The sequence below is a fragment of the Somniosus microcephalus genome, chromosome 30, assembly GCF_052327205.1.
Source record: "Somniosus microcephalus isolate GS21.2 chromosome 30, FLI_Smic_1.0, whole genome shotgun sequence".
Lineage (NCBI taxonomy): Eukaryota > Metazoa > Chordata > Chondrichthyes > Squaliformes > Somniosidae > Somniosus > Somniosus microcephalus.
In genome coordinates, this window is record NC_141016.1 from 35,703,778 (window position 1) to 35,727,754 (window position 23,977).

General features: G+C 46.6%; 1 long non-coding RNA gene and 1 pseudogene across 2 annotated transcripts; one reads left to right on the forward strand and one right to left on the reverse strand.

The window, feature by feature from the left end:
- Window positions 1-3,893: 3,893 nt before the first annotated feature.
- Window positions 3,894-18,629, forward strand: LOC147098132 (uncharacterized). 2 transcript variants are annotated; one of them, XR_015074284.1, is made up of 3 exons: window positions 3,894-4,108; window positions 4,758-4,847; window positions 18,568-18,629. It is a non-coding gene; the product is annotated as an uncharacterized LOC147098132 (long non-coding RNA). The 2 variants fall into 2 exon arrangements; XR_015074285.1 differs by lacking the exon at window positions 3,894-4,108 and adding an exon at window positions 4,392-4,457.
- A 1,171-nt stretch (window positions 18,630-19,800) lies between these two features.
- The window catches only part of LOC147098133 (scavenger receptor cysteine-rich domain-containing protein DMBT1-like), a 56,773-nt pseudogene continuing 52,596 nt past the window's right edge, over window positions 19,801-23,977 (reverse strand).

Sequence of the window (23,977 nt, forward strand, 5' to 3'; positions counted from 1 at the left end):
GAGCTCAAAAGAGCCACAATCCTTGTGATAAAGAGTGTCCAACACGAGTGTTATTCAGAAGAGTTGAAGTGCATAGCAGCAGAACACAACCTATCCCCTCACAGCAGTCTACGGAAGCTGCATCCCATCGTCGACACCGACGGCCTTCTCAGAGTTGGGGGACGCATATCGCAGTCTCAACTAGGAACGAATGCAACCAACCCCACCCTCATTCCAGGTCATCATCATATGGCCATTCTGCTCGTGTGTTACCATCATGAGGCCGTGAAGCACCAGGGCAGACATTTCACCGAAGGTGCCATCAGAGCAGACGGCCTCTGGTTGGTTGGAGCTAAGAGATGTATCAGCGGCACGCTTTTCAAATGTGTCACCTGCAAGAAACTCCGTGGGAAGACGGAGCACCAACAGATGGCAGAACTGCCAGCCGAGCGGCTACAAGTAGCACCACCTTTCACCTATGTAGGCGTCGATGTTTTCGGACCATGTATGTGGTCTCACGCTGCACTAGAGGAGGGCACGCCAACAGCAAGAGGTGGGTGGTGATGTTCTCATGTATGTCCACAAGAGCTGTACACATCGAAGTCATAGAAACAATGGGCGCCTCCAGCTTCATAAACGCTCTGAGAAGGTTTTTCTCAATTAGAGGCCCGGCAAAGCAAATACGCTCAGATTGCGGCACAAACTTTGTTGGCGCCTGCAGAGAGCTGAAGATGGATGGATCTAGTTCCAGCTCTCAGAGGGTGGAGAAGTATCTCCAAGAGCAGAAATGCACCTGGGTATTCAACCCGCCTCACTCATCCCACATGGGCGGCGCATGGGAGCGTATGATCGGCATTGCCCGCCGTATCCTCGACTGCATGTTTCTCCAAGGTAGATCGTCATGCCTCACACATGAGGTCTTGACCACACTGATGGCTGAGGTCACCGCTGTGATGAATGCAAGGCCCCTCATTCCTGTATCTTCAGACCCAGAATCGCCTCTCATCCTCACTCCGGCCATGCTTTTGACCCAGAAGACAGGTGTTCCCCCTTGTCCTCCAGGAGAGTTTGGGGAAGGAGAACTCTTCAAGGAAGAATGGAAACGAGTCCAGAGTCTGGCAGACACGTTTTGGAACAGGTGGCGAAGGGAGTACCTCACCACACTATAGAGACGACGCAAGTGGCAGGACAAGAGGCCGGATCTCAAAGAAGGAGATGTTGTCTTGATGAGGGACAATCAGGTAAAAAGGAATGAGTGGCCTATGGCTATCATCGTGAACTCCCATCCCAGCCAGGACGGGAGAGTGAGAATCGTGGACTTGAGAGTCATCAAAGAAGGAACAGCGAAGGTCTTCTCTTGGCCCGCCTCTGAGGTGGTTCTTCTTTTGTCGCCTGAGGACTCCAGTGACAGGTAGAGTTCGGACTATGTGGAGTCGTTAATGACCCCAGACGGGGAGTGTTCTGGACCGATGGACATTCTGAACATTTAATGTGTGCAGATAGCACCCTCTGGTGGCGGTTATTGTGTTAACAATTTGTATGCTGGAAAGGTCATCTGACCTTTCTTCCTGTGTGAGGTCATTTGACCTTCTTACCTTTCTTCCTGTTGACCCCAGGAAGCAGTTTTGCCAGGAAGAACCTGACATGAGTAATGGAGAATTTGCTATGAGAAGTTCCACTTACAATCTAATGTAATCTGACTTCATATGTTAGGCCAAACGCAATATCTGTGAGTATCTTTAGTTCTTAGCATAATAGCAATGTTGTCAGAGTAATATTTTGATAATACTATGTTTATAAAAGATTAATATTTAATAGTTACAGAAGTTACTTCAAATGTTAGTTAGTTATACAATTAGTCTATTCTACTGTTATAAATATGTTTATATCTTGTGTAATATCGAATGTGTAGTACTCAGTTTATGTACAAAACATACTTTGTCTTTGTTTACAGTTTCACAAACTTGTTCAAGTAAAAGCTTCAAAACAGCAAACGGCTTCAGGGAAGAATTATTTTGAATGAGTGTTTAACTTGCTGGATAGCTAGATAGGAGCACGTCTAGCGTGGCCAGTACAATGATAATGGCCCGTATTTTCCAATTGCAGGTCTCCTGCAGGCGTAGGCCTGCGATCTGGAAAAATCTACGCCCTTACCCGAGGGTTCCCGGGACGCACACGCTTCCGATCCTGGTCCTCTCCAAATTCCCAGTGTGCAGGGCCCACGTAACCCAGAGGCACAGGTAGTTCGCAGCGTCCCTGGGATCACGTGGGCCATGGGGAGCCAATCAAAGAAGGGAATCTCACTTTTTTCACTTGACAGAATATATGAATGTAGATCACCCTAAAAAGATAGTCAAACTTTAAATACATTTTAAGAAACATCACATTTTCAAAATGACTTGAAATTACAATACATTAAGCATTAAGTATTTTGAACAAAAATTTTATTTGTTGAAAATAATAATTAACGTTTTTTACAGGGCTAAAAATAAACTTATAATTTTTTAAAGTATTTTTAAATGATAAATCAGTGAATGATATATTTTTTAAACTTTATTTTCAACTCTTTTCCGGGTAAAAGCAGGCCTTAAGTGTTATCTGCGGGAGGAGGGTCTCCAGAAAGCGGAATGATCCGCCCACAGAGGCCCTTCTCCAGGGCGGCCGGAGGATCTGTCTAGACAATTCTTGATGGACCGGAAATGCCGGTTTTCAGCGCGTGTGCTGTGCATGCCTGAAACCGGCATTTCCCATGTCACTACGGGTGAGTACACAGCGCGGGCCCACCCGTAGGGATCGCAATATCTGGGCCGATATCATCATCATGCACAGCGCCCTGGCCGCAGACTTCCGTTGCGCCCGCCCCCTGAATTATCGCAGGGCGATGGGACCAACAGGATCAGTCAGCGGTTTTGCAGCGGCAGTAGTGGGCGGAGGCACTACTTAAAGGGCAGGTGTCGGGCGGTCATTTATATTTTGGCTGACTGCCAGCATCTTCCCACCTTTAACATTTTGTATCTGGGGTGCCGGCCACAATCGCTCAGCCCGCCATTCCTCTTGATAGCCGGGCTGTTTCCGCGGCACACCACTCCCTGGTGGTCCGGCAGGGCCCTGGTGCATGCAGCGCTAGGCCCCTCCCCTTTAATCAGGGGCGGAGACCTGCAATGACGCGGTGCTACGTTCCCCCGTGCGTGACGCTGCTGCATGTAGCGCCGCGACATTGAGTAGTTGCGCCCCAAGAAGGAGGGGGAGCACTTCGACCAACTTCTTGGGAAGCTACTACTGAATTAACGAGGGCGTGGCCCAGTTTCCCCCGATCTGTTTGACCAAGTGTTTGGTCACCTGGGCTAAAATCTCCTTCTGTGGCTCCGTGTCAATGTTTAAGCTCCTGTGCAACATCTTGGGTTGTCTGACTCAATTGAAAGCGCTATATAAATGCAAGTTGCTGTTGTTGTGGTTCCGATATTATGGGCAGCGGCTCGGTTGCGGAATATATGACCTCAATTAAACACTGGCAATGAAATGGTCATTTGCAGAAGGAAACTGCCGGCTCAATAGTCTTATTGCATTGACCAGTCCATCTCCAGATTTCAGGGCATTGTTCAACGAAATTGAAAAAAATAGATACTTTTTAATGCCCCCGATGATATTTTCCCAGAGTTTTGCTTGCAGCCGTGTCCTGGAGATTATCCTTTCCTTACTGGAGAATCCCAAGCAATCCTGGAGGGTTGCCAAACCCTCGAGCTGGAGGAGCTGGGAATTGAAATGTAACAGAATCCCCGATACATCCGCCCCTCTTTCCACCCCAATCCACAGAACTTCACCCGAATATGCCCACTGTCCTCTGAGGACACCAACTCCCTTCTCGAAGTTCAGATCTTCACTTGCCAGGGAAATTCTGGTCACTCACCAGGGCCGGTAAGAAAGCACAATATTCCTGTGCCGGCGGGATATTCCACTGAGGAGGGCTTCACATCCATACCCATCGTTGCTTTCACTCACTGTTCACACACAAGCGCACTTTCCAAGAGGAGAGAGGTCGGGAGTAAGCAGGTGTAAGGCCTGTAACAGCATAAGATTTGAAAAAAGAAAAAAATCGCTCATTTATCATTTAAAAATGCTTTAAAAACAGGTAAGTTTATTTTAACCCAGTTTAGTTAGGTTAGTTATTTTTGTAAAAAAGTTAAATTTTTGTTTAAAATATTTAATTTTAATGTACTTTCAACTAATTTTAATAACGTGATTTAAAAACAATATATATTGAATGTTTGATTGTTTTTGGGGTGATCTCGATTCATATATTGGACAGGTCTATCTGTCAAGTGTATGAAGGGAGGTTCCCTTCTTTGATTGGCTCCCCATGGCCCACATGATCCCAGGGACGCTTGCGAACCGCATGTGCCTCTGGGATACGTGGGCCCTGCACATTTCCAGTTGGAGAGGCCCAGGAGCGGAAGTGTCCGGACCTTGAGAACCCTCGGGTAAGACCGTGGATTTATTCCAGAACCGCACGCAGGAAACCTCCGAACGGAAAATACGGTCCTGTCAATCCACAGGCCGTTTCCCTTTATCTTTTAGTCATCATTGCATTGATATTACTGCTCAACTTATTGAAAGCACTTTGTACTTCCCTCAAATTTTCTGCAAAGTTGTGCATGTTTTCCACCGTCAATGACCCTTGTATTGCCTGTTCTCTAATCCCATCAATCATGGGTATATCGATCCCAACTGCCTTCTCTCTATTTAATAGTGCTAAAATTCTCCATTATCTGTTCCAACAGGCAGTTCCAGTTCCAACTTCCTCCAAGGACACTTCATACCACTCCTGACGTGTCGCTGCGATCTCTATGGTGAACTAGCCTGACAACCATGTAAGTGATATTGGGCATGTGAGTGATATTATTCGAGTATCAGATATAATTCATACACTAAATTACTAACTCCAGTAGTGATCTCAAAATATTCATAGGTTTCAATGTTCCATGCTGACACATTAATTCTTACAGGAATATGTACCCATATCTCATGGGTAGGTGTACCGTCTTTCTCGGGTCGGGGTACTGTCACTCTCGGGTAGGGGCACTGTCACTCTCTGGTAGGTGTACTGTTTCTCTCGGGTAGGGATACTGTCTCTCTCGGTTAGGGGTACTATCTCTCTCGGGTAGGGACACTGTCTCTCTCGGGAAGGGGTATTGTCTCTCTTGGGTAGAGGTACTGTCTCTCTCGGGAAGGGGTACTGTCTCTCTCGGGTAGGGACACTGTCTCTCTCGGGAAGGGTATACTGTCTCTCTCGGGTAGGGGCACAGTCTCTCTCAGGTAGAGGTAGTGTCTCTCTCAAGTAGAGATAGTGTCTCTCTCAAGTAGATGTAGTGTCTCTCTCAAGTAGACGTCGTGTCTCTCTCGAGTAAGGGTACTGTCACTCTCGGGTAGGGGAACATTCTCTCTTAGGTAGGGGTACTGTCTCTCTCGGGTAGGGGTACTCTCTGTCAATTCAATTCAATTCAATTCAAATCGCTTTATTGGCATGACAAGGTACATCTTATGTTGCCAAAGCATCGAATAACATTCACGGTTGTACACAAAAATACAGATCTATCCATACAGTGTACAAACAGATGTATCCCTGAGTGTATAAGTATACATTCATATAATTTTTATATACTCTTTTCTTATATTTAGTGGTTGTCCCTCTGTTTATGGCAAGCTGTAACATAGTGTGCCGCTAAGGTTACACAATTTCTCTCTTCACCTAGTAGGTATGGGAATTTTGGGTCGTCATTCAAATTCCTGAATTCCGGGCATATTTTTGTGAATTTTGGGTAGAAATTCTCCCTTATGCCCTGATATTTTCTACACGCTGTGAGGAAGTGCATCTCTGTCTCCACCACTCCCTGACTGCAGTGAGAGAATATCCTATCCTCTCTTGGTAGCTGGGTCTGCCTGTGTCTACCTTTTTCGATCGCCAGGCTATGTTCACTAAGTCTGTACATTGTCAAGGTTTTTCTCATTTTGCTATGCTTTACCCTGGTCAGGTAATCAGCCAAGTTGTATTGTCTGTTTAGGGCCAAGTAGCAATTGAGTTTGCTTTGGGTTTTTGTTGTTTCTGCCCAATATGACATATTGCTAGGGGGTTGGAATATAAAAACAGGGAGGTATTGCTGCAGTTGTACAAGGTATTGGTGAGGCCGCACCTGGAATACTGCATACAGTTTTGGTGTCCATACTTAAGAAAAGACATACTTGCTCTCGAGTCAGTACAAAGAAGGTTCACTCGGTTAATCCCGGGGATGAGGGGGTGGTCATATGAGGAGAGGTTGAGTAGATTGGGACTCTACTCATTGGAGTTCAGAAGAATGAGAGGCGATCTTATTGAAACATATAAGATTGTGAAGGGGCTTGATCGGGTGGATGCGGTGAGGATGTTCCCAATGATGGGTGAAACTAGAACTAGGGGGCATAATCTTAAAATAAGGGGCTGCTCATTCAAAACTGAGATGAGGAGAAACTTCTTCACTCAGAGGGTGGTAGGTTTGTGGAATTTGCTGCCCCAGAAAGCTGTGGAAGCTACATCATTAAATAAATTTAAAACAGAAATAGATAGTTTCCTAGAAGTAAAGGGAATAAAGGGTTACGGGGAGCGGGCAGGAAATTGGACATGAGTCTGGGTTCGGAATGGTCATGGCCCTGTGGGTAGTGGAGCGGGCCCAGGGGCCGTGTAGCCTTGTTCTGCTCCTACTGTGTTCTAATTCTGTTAGATTTCAGGAGATGGTTTTATTCCTGTTCCTGGCTGGGGTGGAGATCGCCTTTACAGAAGGTAAGTACTGTAGAAAATATAGGGACAGAGTGATCTCCTGGAAGAATTTCGATCGCCTAGATGGGTCGGAGAGGAATTTCCCAGATTTTTTTCTCCCAAATTGGCCATTGGGTCTTTATCTGGTTTTTCGCCTCTCCCGGGAGATCACATGGGTTCGGTTGGATGCAGAGTGATAGAAGATTTGAGGTTAGGATCAGATCAGCCATGATCTTATTGAATGGTGGAGCAGGCTCGAGGGGCCGATTGGCCTACTCCTGCTCCTATTTCTTATGTTCTTATGTTCTTATATTCTTATTTTTCCTTTTGCTTAGCGACGATTATGTTGGGTCGAATTCTTTGTGTTACACTGTCACTGTCCTTGGGTTGGTTATTGTTAGTAGTGTTGGTAGTTATTTCACTGAGTCCCAGGACTAGTTGACTGAGGGTATTCTTCTTTATGGTCCTCTCTTGGAATTTCAGGGCTTCGTAATGATAGCATTGGGGGTTGCTCATTTCTAGGTTTTTCCAAAATGTGGTGGCGCTTTTTTGGATAGTGATTATTAATGGATATTGGCATAGTTCTGCCCTGCATGCATTGTTTACGGTTTTCCTTTGAGTCCGGAGGATACTTTTACAGAATTCTGCATGTAGGATCTCAATTGGATGTTTGTCCCATTTTGCAAATTCTGTCTCAGGTAGAGGTACAGTCTCTCTCGGGTAGATGTACTCTCTCTCCCGGTTAAGGGAACTGTCTCTATCAGGGAGGTGTTCAATCTATGGTAGGGGTACAGTGTCTCTCGGGTAGGGGCGCTGTCCCTCTTGGGTATGTGCACTGTCTCTCTTGGGTAGGGGTACTGTCTCTCTCGAGTATGGGTATTGCCTCTCGGGAAGGGGCACTGTCTCTCTCGGGTAGGGGTAATGCCTCTCGGGTAGGGGCACTTCCACTCTCCTGTAGGTTTACGGTCTCGCTCATGTAGGTGTACTGTCTCTGTCGGGTAGGGGCAATGTCGCTCTCAGCTTGGTGTACTGTCTCGCTCATATAGGGGTACTGTCTCTCTCATGTAGGGGTACTTTCTCTCTCGGGTAGGAGTAATGTCTCTCTCAGGTTGGGGCACTGTCTCTCTCCTGTATGGGCACCGTCTCTCTCGGGAAGTGGCACTGTCTCTCTCGGGTAAGGGTAATGTTTCTCTCGGGTAGTGGCACTGTCTCCCTCGGGCACTGTCTCATTCGGGCATTTTCTCTCTCAGCTGAGGTTCTGTCTCTCTGCAGAAGGCATAATATATCTCACGGTAGTGGTACTTTCTCTCTCGGGAAGCCAAACTGCTTCTGTCAGTCAGGGGTGCTCTCTCTCTAACTTAGCAATGTTGCCTCTCACTCTCCTCTCTGGTAGGGTTACTGGCTCTCTTGTCTGGGGTACAGTTTTTCGAAACTAGGTTACTCCCTCGCTCGTGTAGTGTTGCGGTCTCTCTCGGGAGGATAGTCTCTCTCTCTTGGGTAGGGGAAATTTCTCTCCAGTATAGGTGTACTGCCAATCTATGGGGTAGGTGTACTGTCTCTCTAGTATAGGCTTATTGCCAATTTTTGAGCGGGGTTACTGTCTCTCTAGTATAGGTATATTGCCAATCAATGGGGTAGGGGTACTCTCTCTCTCTAAAGTAGGGGTATTGCCAATCTATGGGGTAGAGGGACTGCCTCTCTAGGGTAGGGCTACTGCCAGTCTTTGGGGTAGGGGTACTGTCTCTCTAGGGTAGGGGTACTGTCAGGCTATGGGGTGAGGGTACTGTCTTTCTCAGAGAGGGTTGCTGTCTCTGGTGAAGTGGGTCAGGATGAGAGACTTACCTTCTGTACTGGCCCTGCCACAGTCAGGTTTATGAGTGATGAAGTCAGTATGAAACTCCGCCATGGGTTCTAATTGTTTCAGTTCTGGGAGACACATGAGCAGAACATCCAGACCCAGGTCTCCATCTTTTATAGCCACTGCAACCGTGTTGTGATTGCATATAACCGGTGGGAAAGTAAGCTGTGAGGAGGATGTAAAGTGGCTGCAAAGGGATATAGACGAGTTAAGTGATTAGGCAAGAAGCTGGCAGATGGAGTATAATGTGTGGAAGTGTAAAATTATCCACTTCGGCAGGAAAGATGGGAAAGGAGAATATTTCGTAAAATGTCAGAGATGAGTACATGGTGATCTTGAGAGTGATTTGGGAGCCCTTGTACACAAATCAGAGGAAGTTAACATGCAGGTACCACAAGCAATTAGGAAGGCAAATGGTATGTTAGTCTTTTTTGCAAGCAGGTTGCAATATAAGAATAAGGAAGTCTTGCTGCAATTATATGGGATTTGGTGAGGCTTTACCTGGTGTACTGTGCACAGTTTTGGTCTCCTTACCTAAGGAAGGATATACTTGCCTTAGAGTGGGTGCAATGAAGGTTCACTAGATTGACTCCTGGGATGAATGGGCTTTCCTATGAGGAGAGATTGAGTAGAATGGTCTATATTCTCTGGAGTTTAGAAGAATGAGAGGTGTTCTAATTGAAACGAATCAAATTCTTCGAGGGCTTGACAAGGTAGATGCGGAGAGATTGTTTCCAATGGCTGCAGAGTCTAGAACTAGGGGTCATAGTCTCAGGATAACGGGTCAGCCATTTAGGACAGAGATGAGGAAGAATTTCTTCACTCAGAGGGCTATGAATCTTCTGAATTCTCTGCCCCAGAGGGCTGTGAATCCTCAGTCGTTGAGTATATTCAAGACAGAGAACGATAGATTTTTGCACTCTGGGAAATCGAGGGATATGGGGATCGGGTGGGAAAGTGGAGTTGGTGTTGATGATCAGCCATGATCTTATTGAAAGGTGGAGCAGGCTCGAGAGCGGTATGGCCTAGTCCTGCTCGTATTTCTTATGTTCTCATATAACCTCCTCTGTCACCTTTCCTGGGAACATCAGCAGTCGGTTGGTGAGATTAAACAAGCAATCATTCGTCGTCAAATTGGAGCGGTGCCAGGACCACCCGCGAGGCCCGAAACCGTCAATCCCAGACCCCCATCTCTCACAATGTGGGCGGGGCTCTCAGACCCCCCATCCATCACAATGTGGGCGGGGCTCCCAGACACCCCATCAGTCACAATGTGGGCGGGGCTCCCAGACACTCCATCCGTCACAATGTGGGCGGGGCTCCCAGACCCCTCATCCATCACAATGTGGGCGGGGCTCTCAGAACCCAATGTCACAATGTGGGCGGGACTCTCAAACGCCAGTGAGCGACAGGAGTGTTGCTGTGATCTAATTGGTCAGACAGTATTTGTGGGCGGGGTCCATTGCCCGGGTTTCCCCGGCATCAGGTTTTTGTGCTCCACCTTCCCGGGCCGGGTCCGCTCCCGCGATCCTGATTCCACCCAGGGCTGTGAGGCGGTGGATTCCAGATCCGGCCCCCAATTATCGCTCTGATCAGCCCCTCTGCTATCAGTGGCTCCACCTGCTGTTGCTGGTTGGGCTCCTCAAACCCGGCTAGTTTTGGCTTGTTGCATCCCGGTGCCTATCTCCGGCTGCTCCACAGGCGAATCAGAGCCGCTTGTAAATGGGAAAAGCAGAGCGTTTGCCAGTGACATGATTCCTCCAGGCGCGGCTGCAAGGCAGGCTGAAGACCTCGAACTAGCGACTTTCTGTGAGACAAGTTACCGGCAGCCTGGGGCAGTTCAGGGACACGCGTCCATCAGCACCATAACCCATCACAATACTCAACCGGGACTTCACTGGGACTCTGCCTAGTCCCAGGAACCAAGGCCACCCTGATTCCTCCGGCTGTAGAGACTGCTGTAACTTCCCAACAACTGCTGGGGAGTTTTCCTGCCCTCTTGACCATGAGCGGGAATCGAGCGCCATTGTCCACAGGGAGGCTGAGAGGAAGAAGCCGTATCAGGTCCTCCGGCTGTATTTGCAGCCTGATCCTCACATCTTCCACCTGCCTAACATGCTCAAAGATCGATCACTTGTCAGGGTCGAACATCCCTCCATCCTTTGCTAATTCTTTTAAAATTTTCCCTGAGGTCGGAGCAGCATCTGCTGCAGCTGCTGATGGCTCCACATTATCTGCATCTGCATCTGGGTATTGCAGGACTGACCGCAACAACCCCGATACCGGAGGCACCGGCCCCTGTCCTGATCTCTGCACTGCCTCTATCAGAAGCACATCACCCTCACTGTCAGATTCAGATCTCAAGCCCTGTCCCAACTGATTACCCTCTTTTACTAGCTCTGGGGGCAGCTACTGGGGGATACAGGGCAGCCACCGCTGATCGGCCCTCGGACACAGAGGCAGCGTATGTTGTCTCCATGTTACAGCTCGCCACACTACCCTTAGGCAGTCCCGCGGAACCGAGGATGACTTGCTTCCACATTAAAAATGAGTTCACAGGTGACTGATGAGTCCAATGCGGGACCTACAATCTCTGTCACAGATGGGACAGACGGTGGTTGAAGGGGCTGGTGGGTGGGGTGCTTGGGTTAAAGTGCGCTCCTTGCGCTGCCTGCGCAATGCTTAAACTGTCAGACTCGAGGTGTTTGCCGCCTTCCCTGATGCCTCTCCTTCACTTTGAGCGGCCTTGGGCCAGGGATTCCCAGGGGTGAATGGGGATGTTACACTTTTTCAAGGAGGCTTTGAGGGTGTCCTTGAAGCGTTTCCTCTGCCCACCTGGGGCTCTCTTTCCATGCCGGAGCTCCTAGTAGAGTGTTTGCTTTGGGAGTCTCGTATTGGGCATGTGGACAATGTGAGCAGTCCATCGGAGCTGATCGAGCGTGGTTAAAGCTTCGATGCTGGGGATGTTGGCCTGAGCGATAACACTGACCTTGGTGCGCCTATCCTGCCAATGGATTTGCAGGATCTTGCAGAGGCAGCATTGGTGGTACTGCACCAGTGCTTTGTGGTGCCCGCTGTACATGGTCCATGTCCCTGAGGCATACAGCAGGGCAGGTATCACTGCTGCTCTGTAGACCATGAGCTTGCTGCTGGGTTTGAGGTCCTGGTCTTCAACACTCCCTTCCTCAGGCGACCGAAGGCTGCACTGGCACACTGAAGGTGGTGTTGGACATCGTCATTGACATCTGCCCTTGTTGACGGTAGGCTCCCCAGGTATGGAATGTGGTCCACGTTGTCCAAGTCCTTGTCATGGATTTTGATAATTGGGGGGCAGTACCGTGTGGCGGGGGCAGGTTGGTAGAGGACATTTGTCTTACGGATGTTTAGTATAATGCCCATGCACTCGTATGCTTTGATGAAGGTGTTGACGATGGTTTGGAGTTCGATCTCCGAGTGACCGCAAATGCAAGCGTCGTCTGCATACTGTAATTCGATGACAGGGAATGGGACGACCTTGGATCTGGACTGGAGGTGACGGAGGTTGAACAGTTTCCAGTTTGTTCTGTAAATTAGCTCCACTCCAGTGGGGAGCTTACTGAGGGTGAGATGGAGCATTGCAGCAAGGAAGATGGAGAAGAGCGTTGGTGCGATGACACAGCCTGGTTTGACCCCGGTTCATATGTGAATTGGGTCTGTTGTGGAACCGTTGGTCAGGATCACGGCTTGCATGTCGTCGTGAAGCAGGCGGAGGATGGTGACAAACTTTTGAGGGCAGCCGAATTTGAGGAGGTCACTCCAGAATCCCTCATGGTTGACAGTGTTGAAGGCCTTTGTGAGATCAAAGAAGGCCATGTACCCCTGTTCCCCGCTTTTCTCTTGTAATTGAAGTGCGGTGAAGATCATGTTCATTGTGCTCCTTATTGGGCGCAATGCACATTGCAACTCTGGGAGGAGCTCATCGGCCACTGGGAAAAGGCGATTGAGGAGGATTCTTGCGATGTCTTTCCCTGTGTCAGACAACAGGGAAACTGCTCTGTAATTACGGCAATCAGACTTGTCACCTTTCTTGAAGATGGTCACAATTACGGCGTCTCTGAGATAAGAGAAATGAGTTCATGAATTCACGCCAGTAGTGCTTGTCTGCCATACTTTAATTTCTCAGCGGGGATTCCATCTGCTCCTGAGGCCTTGTTGTCCTTCAGTTGTCGGATGGCCTTTTCAACCTCATGCCGGGCTGGGGTGCCATCACTTCTGTCCTGAAGCACCATTCTGAATGCTCGATCTAGCTCTGACACATCATCGCTCAGCTATGAATTCTCACGCTGGACTCATGCATTCACCTCCTCCAAACCTATTGTTTCATATTAACCTGGGGAGCCAGTGAGTCTGTTTAACCGACTGCTTCTCACTCTGCAAGCTTTGTTTTTCTGCTAAGTTAGCAGATTCCAGCTCATCACACTGGATTTCACACTCCTCTATCTGTTTAGAGAGAGCGTAACAGGCCATAAATAAGCTTTGGACCATCAGGCATTTTATCTTTATAATTTTGTTTTATATCTAAATCTTCCTCAAATCAAATTCTGACCCAATCTGATCGATCAGCTTGCAGGACAGTGTCAAGGGTCAAGTCCATACACTTATGTTGATGGATATACTTCTCCAAACATTCATCTAATTTAGATTTAGGTATAGCCTTGCCTTTAAAATAATGTCAGTGCAAAATGCAGGTACTAAAATTCGGAAGCAGGCACGGGTCCTGTTGGGGACGAAAATGTATCTGACAGTTTTAGCATTGAGCAGCAAAATCAGAATAAATGGGACACACGGGGTTAGAATATAATGAAGGAATTCGATAGCTCCCCACACCCGTGAAATGCGAACCCAGCTTGTGACAAAACAAAACCAGGGCGAGTTCCCAAGCATATTCCAATCTGTTAACATAAAGAGCTGGAAAATGTTCTTTAAACAATTCAGCATAGTCACTGTTCCTAGAACCACAGCCGCCATTATCTCGGAGCAATAATTAGTTTCGAGCTTTTGGCAACAAATGACCACAAATTGATCAAAGGTGAAAGTGACTGTGAACCAGACAGAACAGCGCATGGCTGCATAAAGCAGGACCGTGTGGATATTACACAGTGGAATGGACTCCACAAAACGAATCTGTTATCAAAAAGCAATAGGAATCTGCCTCAATATCAGACTGACGATAAGGACCAGTAGATGCATCGTTGCCATGGCCACAAGTTAGCGAGTGACACATTTGGAGAGCCCGCACTTTCCCTGAGACAGAATCACATTGTCGTTAAGATAATTTATCTTCCTTAAAGTTATCAGGGTAATTATACATCAGGCTGGGAGCAAAAACAGAACTTTGATGGAGTTCGGGACAAATTTGCAGCCGGCCTTGATTTTAGTAGAGGAGGCGGGATGGAGCCGGGTTGCCTGGTGGGCGGGTTTCGGACCCGCTGCCGGTTTCAGCCGCTCCCGATGTCCCATTTTGATTTAGTTGGACCAATTAGTCCCGTGGTGCGCGCTGCCTGCTGCAGTGACTGGGAGCGGGTCTGTTGTTCTGCACTGATGAGGTCACAGCTACACTTGTTTTTAAGGGCTCCATGTAGCCTCAGCCTCTCATTTCTCGTTACTGCTGCAGCTTGAATGGGCCAAGGTGACCCTGAGTGCTCAAAATCCAAGGCTGCTCCCCGATTCACTGAGGACTCGCTGCAAGCTCTTTTGCAGGGAGTAAGAGGACGCAGGGAGATTCTGTTCCCTAAGGGTGTAAGGACAATCCTAGTTACTACAGGCCGGTCAGTTTAACATCACTGGTGGGTAAAGTTTTAGAAAAAATAATCAAGCCTAAAATTGGAGACGTTTAAGCTAATTAAGGAGAGCCAACACGGACTTGTAAAAGGCAGATCATGTTTGACTAATCGAATTGAAATTGTTGATGAAGTAACGGAGGATCGATGAAGGGAATGCAATGGATGTTGTCTACATAGATTTTAGGAAGGCGTTTGAAAAAGTACCACACAGAAGGTTGTTAACAAAATTGAGGCTCATGGAATAGGTGGGTCAGTGGCAGCTTGGAAATGGACTTGGCTTAAGGACAGAAAACAGCGAATTGTGGATAATGGCTGTTTTTCAGACTGGAGGATGGTAGACAGTGGTGTTCCCCTAGGGTCAGTGCTGGGCCCATTGATTTTTTTGATATATATAAATGACCTGGAAATTCTATATTTGCCGATGACACCAGACTTGGGGTGTAGCAAACAGTGAGAATGATACCAATCAACTGGAACAGGACATAGGAAAGCGAGCAGAATGGGCAGACAATTGGCAGATGGAATTTAATACAGAGAAGTGTGAGGTGATGCAATTTGGCAGAAGGAACTGGGAGAGGCAATATACACTTAATGGCACAATTTTAAAGAGTGTGCAGCGTCAGAGGGACCTGGGAGTTAATGAGCTTAGGTCCCTGAAGGTGGCGGGACATATTAAGAGTGTGGTTAGCAAAGCATATGAGATCTTGTGTTTCATAAATAGAGATATTGAGTACAAATGTAATGACACGATGCTGAATCTTTATAAAGTGCTGGTTAGGCCACAACTGGAGTATTGCGTCCAGTTCTGGACCACACACTTTAGGAAGGATGTGAAGACCCTTGAGAGGGTGCAGAGGAGATTTACCAGAATGGTTCTGGGGATGGGGGATCTTAGCTACAAGAACAGGTTGGAGAAGCTGGATTTGTTTTCATTACAGCAAAGGTGGCTGAGGGGTGATCTGATGGAGGTGTACAGATTATGACAGGTTTGGATACGCTAACGAGGAAAGGCTGTTCCCACTAGTTGATGGTACAATGACACGGGGACACAGATTTAAGATTTTGGGCAAGAGATACGGGGTTGCTGTGAGGAAAAACCTTTTTATGCAGCGAGTGGTGAGGACCTGGAATTCGCTGCCGACAGATGTGGTGGAAGCGGAGACACTCAATGTTTTCAAGGGGAGACTGGATAGGCACTTGAGGGAAATAAACTTGCAGGGCTACGGGGATAGGGCAGGGGAATGGGGCTGACTGGATTGCTCAGCAGAAAGCCGGTCCGGTCTCGATGGGCCGAATGGCCTCCTTCTGTGCCGTTCTGACTCGATGAACCTATGACTCCTGAAGACCGGAGGAAGCCTCCTCACAGACAAAGGCTGCCTGGCTGGAGATTGCTGAAGAGGTTAATGCAAGGTCGCTATGTGCACACACCTGGCTGAATCAATGTGAATAACCTCACATTTCCCTACATTATACTCCATGTGCCACCTTACTACCCACTCACTTAGTTTATCTATATCCCAGTGCAGACTGTTTCTCCTCACAGCTTACTGTTCCACCTAGCTTTGCATCTGCAGCAAACTTGGATACATTACACACGGTCCCTTCACCTAGGTCATTAATATAGATTGTAAATAGCTGAGGCCCCAATACTGATCCTTGCGCCACCACACTAGATACAGCCAGCCAACATGAAAAAGATTTTTTTATTCCTACTCTGTTTTCTGTATGTTAACCAATCCTCAATCCATACTACTATATTACCTCCAATCCCATGAGCCCTAATCATATGTAATAACCTTTTACGTGGCACCTTGTCAATTGCCTTTTGGAATTCCAAGTATACTACAGCCACTGGTTCCCCTTTATTTACCCTGCTAGGTACATGCTTAAAAAACACTAATGAATTTGTCAAACATGATTTCCCTTTCATAAAACCATGTTGACTCTACCTAATCATGTTATGATTTTCTAAGTGCCCTGATACCACTTCCTTAACAATGGATTCCAGCATTTTCCCGATGACTGATATCAGGCTAACTGGCTTGTAGTTCGCTGTGTTTTCTCTCCATCCACAGTCGAGGGTCCTGTCAACCTCTGTGGAGGGGAATCCTTGGAAAGCAAAAAGGAGGGCATTGTTGAGGCACCAGTATTGAAGGTGGCATCATCGTGTGATACAGACAGGGAAACTGGGAGAATGGAATGGAGACCTTACTCGAAGCAGGTTTGGAGGAAGTATGATCAAGGTAGCTGTGGGATTCACTTTAAACAACCTAACCCAAGACATGTAGACAGGAAGTCAAGAACGGAAGGGAAGAGTTCGAGTTGGCCATGTGAAACGGTGGAATTTAAAGCAAAATTGATGAAATTTTTCAGTTCACGGCTTGAGCAGGAAGCCGCACAGACATCAACGCACCAGATAAAAGATGTCAAGGATGTGACCTGACTTGGTCTGAAGCAAGGAATATATATTCCATATATAACGTTAAAAGACCGGCATAGCTTGGACCCATATAGGTTCACCAGTGACAAATTTATTTGGAGGAAGTGAGCAGCGTCAAAGGAAAAGCTGTTTAATGTGAGACCGAGTGTGTGCCAGGTGGAGGAGGGTGGTTGTGGATCAGGATTGGTTGGGCCTCCATGTATGGAAGAAGCGCAGGGACCGCAGCCCATCCTGGTGATGTGGAGGTGTAGAGCGACTGGGCTTCCTGGTGGGAGTGAGGTTGTAGAAGGACTGGACATCTATGGTGAAAAGGAGACGGCTATGACCAAGAAACTGGAATGGTGAAAAAGGTGAATGGCGTCAGAAGAGATTAGACAAGGGGAGAACATTTACAGTTGTGATAGGAAGAAATCAGTTCCGGGGGCATTAACAGGTTGATATGATTGTTCTACCGGCGGGGTCCTGTCTGTGGATGTTTGAAAGGAGGCAGCAGGGGCTGTGCCAGGTTAGTGGGCTATGAGTTTGGAGGCCGTGCGGTGAAGATCTCCAGAGGAGATGAGGTCAGTGCCAGTCTGGGAAAGGATTGCTTGATGTTCGGTGGTGGGGTCACGGTGCGGGGGAGGGACGAGGAGATGTCAGAGTTTGGGGTGTATTTTGCGACACCTACGGGTGTGTACGAGATGTGTACGTGACCGTAGGGGCCGCGCTGGTTCCAGAATTAGGCATCGGAATCTTCTTGACAGATCCTCCGTATCCCAGGGAGATGGGCCTCTGCCGGTGGAGATTTCCGCTATTTGCCCAACTTACGCCCGCTGAATGCCTGTGAAATTCTTATGCCTGATAAATGCAGGTGTAAGGCCTGCTGTTACCAGAATAAGAGTTTAAAAAAAGCTAAATAAAAAGTTATCACACATTTATACATTAAAATCCCTGTCCAATAAGTTAAGATTATTATTAGTTCCGTTAATACATATTTATTCAAAACATTAATTTTTCGATTACAATAGCATTAAAAGGCATTTTAATTAATATTAACTATGTAATTTATTTATTTATTTTATGAGTTCGTGTATTTTTAAAGTGATCCACATTCATATTTATGGGCGCTCCGGACGCACGAAACTCCCAGAAGTATGAATGGGGATTCCCTTCTTTTATTGGTTGAGCTGGCCCATGTGATCCCAGGGGTGCTTGTGACCCGCATGCGCACCTGAGATCCCTGGGCCTCTGCCCGCGCGGACCCGGAGAAACCCAGGATCGCGAGACTCCAAACCTCCCGGGCCACCAGGGAAATGCGGAGATTTTTCACAGGTCGGAGGCTTCCACCCGCGGGAAACCTCTGATCGCAAATTGTGGGCCTTTGTGTTTAGACTCCACAAGGTGGCGCTATTTTCATCACACAACAACAGCGACTCCCTTATCAGCAGATTTAATGATAATGTCAGGTTTGTACCTGAGAGAATGGAATGCTGCAAGTTCACAGGGACATGGATCAGAGTGAGGGAAGCGAGGATTCACTGAATCACTCCTGCCCTCCATCCAATCACAGACCTTCAGCCTTTTGATCTTTTCAATGCCCCTTTTCCCTGGCTCTTTATTTACTAAAAGCGGTTAATCTCTAACATTTTAGATTTCTGAAGATATCACTGACGTGAAACGTTAACTGTTTCTCTTTCCACAGATGCTGCCTGACCTGCTGAGTGGTTCCAGCATTTTCTGTTTTTATTTATAATAATGTTCGCCACCTGCCGGCGGACACTGCACGGTACAGTCGTTTTGCTGATTGAGTGATCATTGCTCACTGCGTCTGAATAACTGAAGTATTTAGCTTTTAGAATTAAAGTCCAATAACAGTGGCCGTGGAACTCTGATCAGATTCTCCGGGTCTCCCGCCATACGCCGAATTCCCAGGGGCAGGTGTCGTGCAGTAAAACAATATTCTGCTGTATCTAGGAATTTGTGTGTGTTTACTCATGGGACATAATAAAAACATGAACATCGACAAAGGCACAAATTTCAAACATAATATTTATAAAATGCATTTTATATTTTTAAACGCTATATACATCATTTGACCCCCCTGCAGGTTGAGAACCATCTTAAATAGAGGATGAAAAAGTGAAGCGGTTACAAAATGAAGTTCATATAAAACCTTCAACAATAAACATAGGTTCTTAATCTCTGTTACAGAGTTGATTAATCCACGCAGAGCAGTGTCTTACAGTATTAATATAGACAGAGCAATGATCCGAATACATTCTTTGTTTTATAATTTTAATTAAGCAGAACGCAGCCAAAATATAAAGAGCTAAATCTATTTATTTCCAAACAAATTAACATGGCGATTGATAAACTAAAGTGTTGTTTATATCGTGAAGAGAAGCACATTCAGCATGTACACATTGTTCGAAAAGTTAATGTATATTCTCTCAGATTTCACACACAATATTTCCCGCTACTCTGTGACACGCCCCGGGACATCGCATCCGGGATTTTCCGCTGACTTTTACCTGAAAGGAAAAAACAAACAGCTTGAGAGAGAGAGAGAGGATTAAACAATTCACCAACACAATATACAATCAAATGCAGTCTTTTTCACTACTCACAATATTCTCCCTGATATGTCACTTCTATTTGACTTTTATTTAACTAATAAATAAACATAATCTCTCTGATAGTTTCAATATAGTTTGCCGTTAAAGACACTCCCCACAATCACAGAATTGAATTAATTACAGCCAGTATAATGGGGTATTTATTTCCACAGTAAATACACAGCATGTTCTCTCTGCTAGTTTCAGTATCACTAACGGTTGAACACACTGCCCATTGTCACACAGTAGAATCCACCCGGGACTGGACACTCACCCAGCACTGGGGCACAAACAATGCAACATATAATAAAAAATTTCTCTTACCGGCTTGACGTAGATGTAACATTTTCAGCCACACAATCACTGCCCATCGGTGGCGGAATGTCCGGGGTTGTGAACGTGTCACAGTGAACATGGTCATTGTTACCAGGAGTGGAAGGAACCGGTAAACCGGGATCAGTGCGGGTCTGAGAGCTGTACACTGTGGGAGAGACAGATTATGGGTTAATGATGGCGGTAAAACCCGCATCAGTGTGGGTCACATATATCTGTCAATTTGGTGAAGGGGCTGGACTTTGTTGGTCTGTGAGTGGAAGAGAATTGTTTCTACCCACACACCCGTGCTGGGTTTTATCGCTGGGTGACAGCAGACGAGGTGCATCTAATATCCGAGAATCGGGCGGTTCAGTTTGAGCACTGGAATGATTCCTGGTGCGAGTATTAACAAGGAAGATAATCCACACTGAACAGCATCAGGATCTCTTTTCTAGGACATCTCTTTTCTAGAACACTTCATTTCCTGTAATCACAGCGTGGACTTAAATCAACCAACTCCCTGTGTCACCGCCGATTGAAAGGAATTTAAAACAGCGCCAGTCCATTCCTAAACAGAGGGCTGTTGACTGCGGGAATGTCAGAGATGTAACTCACCGAGAGTGGAGAGATCACCGCCGGCACTTCTGAGTGTGAGGAGATCATCAGGACCACCGTCCAGCAGAAAGTGACGCCCTGAGTGTCAGTGACTCCAGTCTCGACATCGTCATAATCGCCCGGAACCGGACCTGGGAGGAAATAGAGATTTCCACTGAAACCAAATGCCAGCACTGAGTGCTCAGAATGATATTATTATAAATCAATCTACCCGGGCCTTGCAGGGCGGGAGAGTGGACCAATGTGGTCTTCGGGTGAAGTGGGGTTATCTGGGGCAATGATTGGACCATGTCGTGTCGAGGCAGTTTAGTCTCCGTTTTAAAGTCACACATTTCCCACTGAATCACCCACCCAACCTACGCATACATTTCACATTTCACGGCCCATAGAGCCGTGTGAGGAAACACAATGAACTGAATGTTTCCTTCCATTATATCATTGGGGGAAGTCGATAAGATGTTATTTCAAATCAAAAGTATTTCCACAATATTTTGTAACTAAAATCACTGTCCAGTACTACGGATCCTTGGCAGTCTCATTTTTCGACGAGTAAGTTCTGATGTCTTTAGTTGTTGGTTTACGTGGTAGAGAGCTTGAAGTCGGAAATAAGATTATAGGAAGTAAAAATGTACCCACCCTGAAGACTGGAGGAGTTCCTTTCAGGTATTTCTGAACCCGGATCATTGTCACCCAAAATGTCACTGGTGTAATATCCGATCTGATTGAGGGAGTCAATGGAACCCGAAACTGTCAAACACAAAAAATGGATGGTTATTGGAGAGATTGATTAGCACATAGGAGCAGACAACAAAATACCTTCATCGTCCCTGTTACAATATCCTGGAATTTGGTAACTGACACCATTGTGGGCGATCATTCACTACAAGGACTGTAGTGGTTCAGAGGAAGGCCCACCACTACCTTATCAGGGCAACTAGAGATGGAACATAAATGTCGGCCCTCCCAGCAGTCAGACACAATAATGTACAGTCCATTAGTACAGGTAAGACCTCCGGTATCAGAGCAGAGAAAATAGTGTATAACACAGTCGGTTAGTACAGAGAGAGTGAGCGGGGTTTCCTGATCATGATCCACCTTGAATACGACAGCGACACACCCAGCCCAGTCGACCCTGCAAAGTCCTCCTCATTAACATCTGCGGACTTGTTCCAAAATTGGGCGAGCTGTCCCTCAGACTAGCAAGCAACAGCCTGACATAGTGATACTCACAGAATCACACCTTTAAGCCAATGTCCCAGACTCCACCATCACCATCCCTGGGTATGTCCTGTCCCACCGGCAGGATAGACCCACCAGAGGTGGCGGTACAGTGCTATACATTCTGGGGGGAGTGGTAATGGGAGTGCTGAACATTGACTCCAGAACCATGAAGTCTTATGGCTTCAGGTCGAGCTGGGCAAGGAAACCAGCTGATGATTACCACCTACCACCCTCCCTCAGCTGCTGAATCAGTACTCCTCCATGTTGAACACCACTTGGAAGAAGCACTGAGGGCAGCAAGGTTACAGAACTTACAGAATCAACGGTTCAGATCAAAGCTCTGCAGTCCTGCCACATCCAGTAGTGAATGGTGGCGGATAATGAAATATCTAATGGGAGGAAGAGGCTTCATCAATATCCCCATCCCCAATGATGGCGGAGCTTAGCACGTGAGTGAAAAATACAAGGCTTCAATGTTTGCAACCATCTTCAGCCGGAAGTGCCGAGTGGATGATCCATATCGGCCTCCTCCTCAGGTCTCCAATATCACAGAAGCCAGTCTTCAGCCAATTCAATTCACTCCACGTGATATAAAAAAATGGCTGAATGCACTGGATACAGCAAAGACTATGGGCTCTGACAACTTGCCGGCTGAAGACCTGTGCTCCAGAAACAGCCGCACCTCTAGCCAAGCTGTCCCAGTTCAGTTACAACACTGGCATTTACCCGACAATGTAGAATCTGCCCAGGTATGAACCGTTCACAAAAAGCAGGACAAATCCAATCCGGCCAATTACCGCCCCATCAGTCTATTCTCAATCACCAGCAAAGTAATGGAAGGTGTCACCATTGACCAGTCACATAAATACTATGGCTGGAAGAGCAGATCAGAGGCTGGTACTTCTGTGGCGATTGTCTCATTTCCTGACTCCTGAAAGCCTTTCCACCATCTACAAGGCACAAGTCAGGAGTTTGATGGAATTCTCTCCGCTTGCCAGGATAAGTGCAGCTCCTGCAACACTCTAAGATACACACCATCGAGGATAATGCAACCGCTTGGTTGGCACCCCATCCAAAATCTTAAATATTCACTCCCTCCAACACGAGCGTACCGTGGCTGCAGTGTGTACCATCTACAAGATGCACTGCAACAACTTGCCAACGCTTCTTCAGCAGCACCTCCCAAACCTGCAACCTCTACCACCTAGAAGGACAAGGGCAGCAGGCAGCTGGGACCACCATCAACTGCAAGTTCCCCTCTAAGTTGCACACCATTCGGACATGGAAATATATCAACATTCCTTCATCGTCGTTGGGTCAAACTCCTGGAACTCCCTCCGTAACTGCACTGTGGGAGTACCTTCACCACAGGGACTCCAGCGGTTCAAGAAGGCATCTCACCTCCACCTTCTCAAGAGCAATTAGGGATGGGCAATAAATGCTGGCCTTGCCAGCCAATCCAGGAATGAAAAAAAAATTCCATTAGACTATTGGGGGAAATTAACATGATTTTGTTTCAAATCCAAATTATTTCTACAATATTTTGTAACTAAAACCACTGTCCGGTACTACGGGTCCCTGGCAGTGTCATTCATCGGCAAGTAAGCTCTGTTATCTTTAGTTGTTGGTTTTAGGTAGTAGAAAGTGTGAAGTCCAAAAAAGAGATTGTAGGAAGTAAAAATGTAACCACCCTGAATACTGGAGGAGTTCCTTTCAGGATTTTCTGATCCCGGGTCAGTGTCACCCAAAATGTTACTGGTGTAATATTCAATCTGATTGAGCGAGTCAATGGAAGCAAAAACTGTCAAACACAGAATATGGATGGTTATTGGAGAGGTTGTTCAGGACATCGGAGCAGACAACATAATGGCCCGGATTTTCCAGGGCCTATGATCGCATACACACAACATACATGGTCATAAGTTTCCCACAAGTTCCGTGTTTCCACATGTGATGCACATGCACAAAAACACAGAACTTGCAATCTGTCAAGATTCTGTTTGACAGATCATGCTCATCCGCAGGAAATGGACATTCGCTGGCGCCGGGTTCAGTTATATGCCCAACTACTGCCCAGCGAATGCCCACACAACCCTTACACCTGGTACAAGCAGGAGTAATGCCTTCTTGTACCAGTGTAAGCATTTAAATACATAGAAAAATATATTTATTTAAATGATTTAAACATATAAACAGCTTTAAATTTAGTTTACGTTATTTTATGCGCCTTGAAAAAAGTTTACATTTATTATTCAAAAATTAAATTTTCGTTTTAAATGTTTAATTCAATTTTATTTTAATGAATTTTGACCATGTGATGATTTACTTTTATTGCAGGTTTGTTAA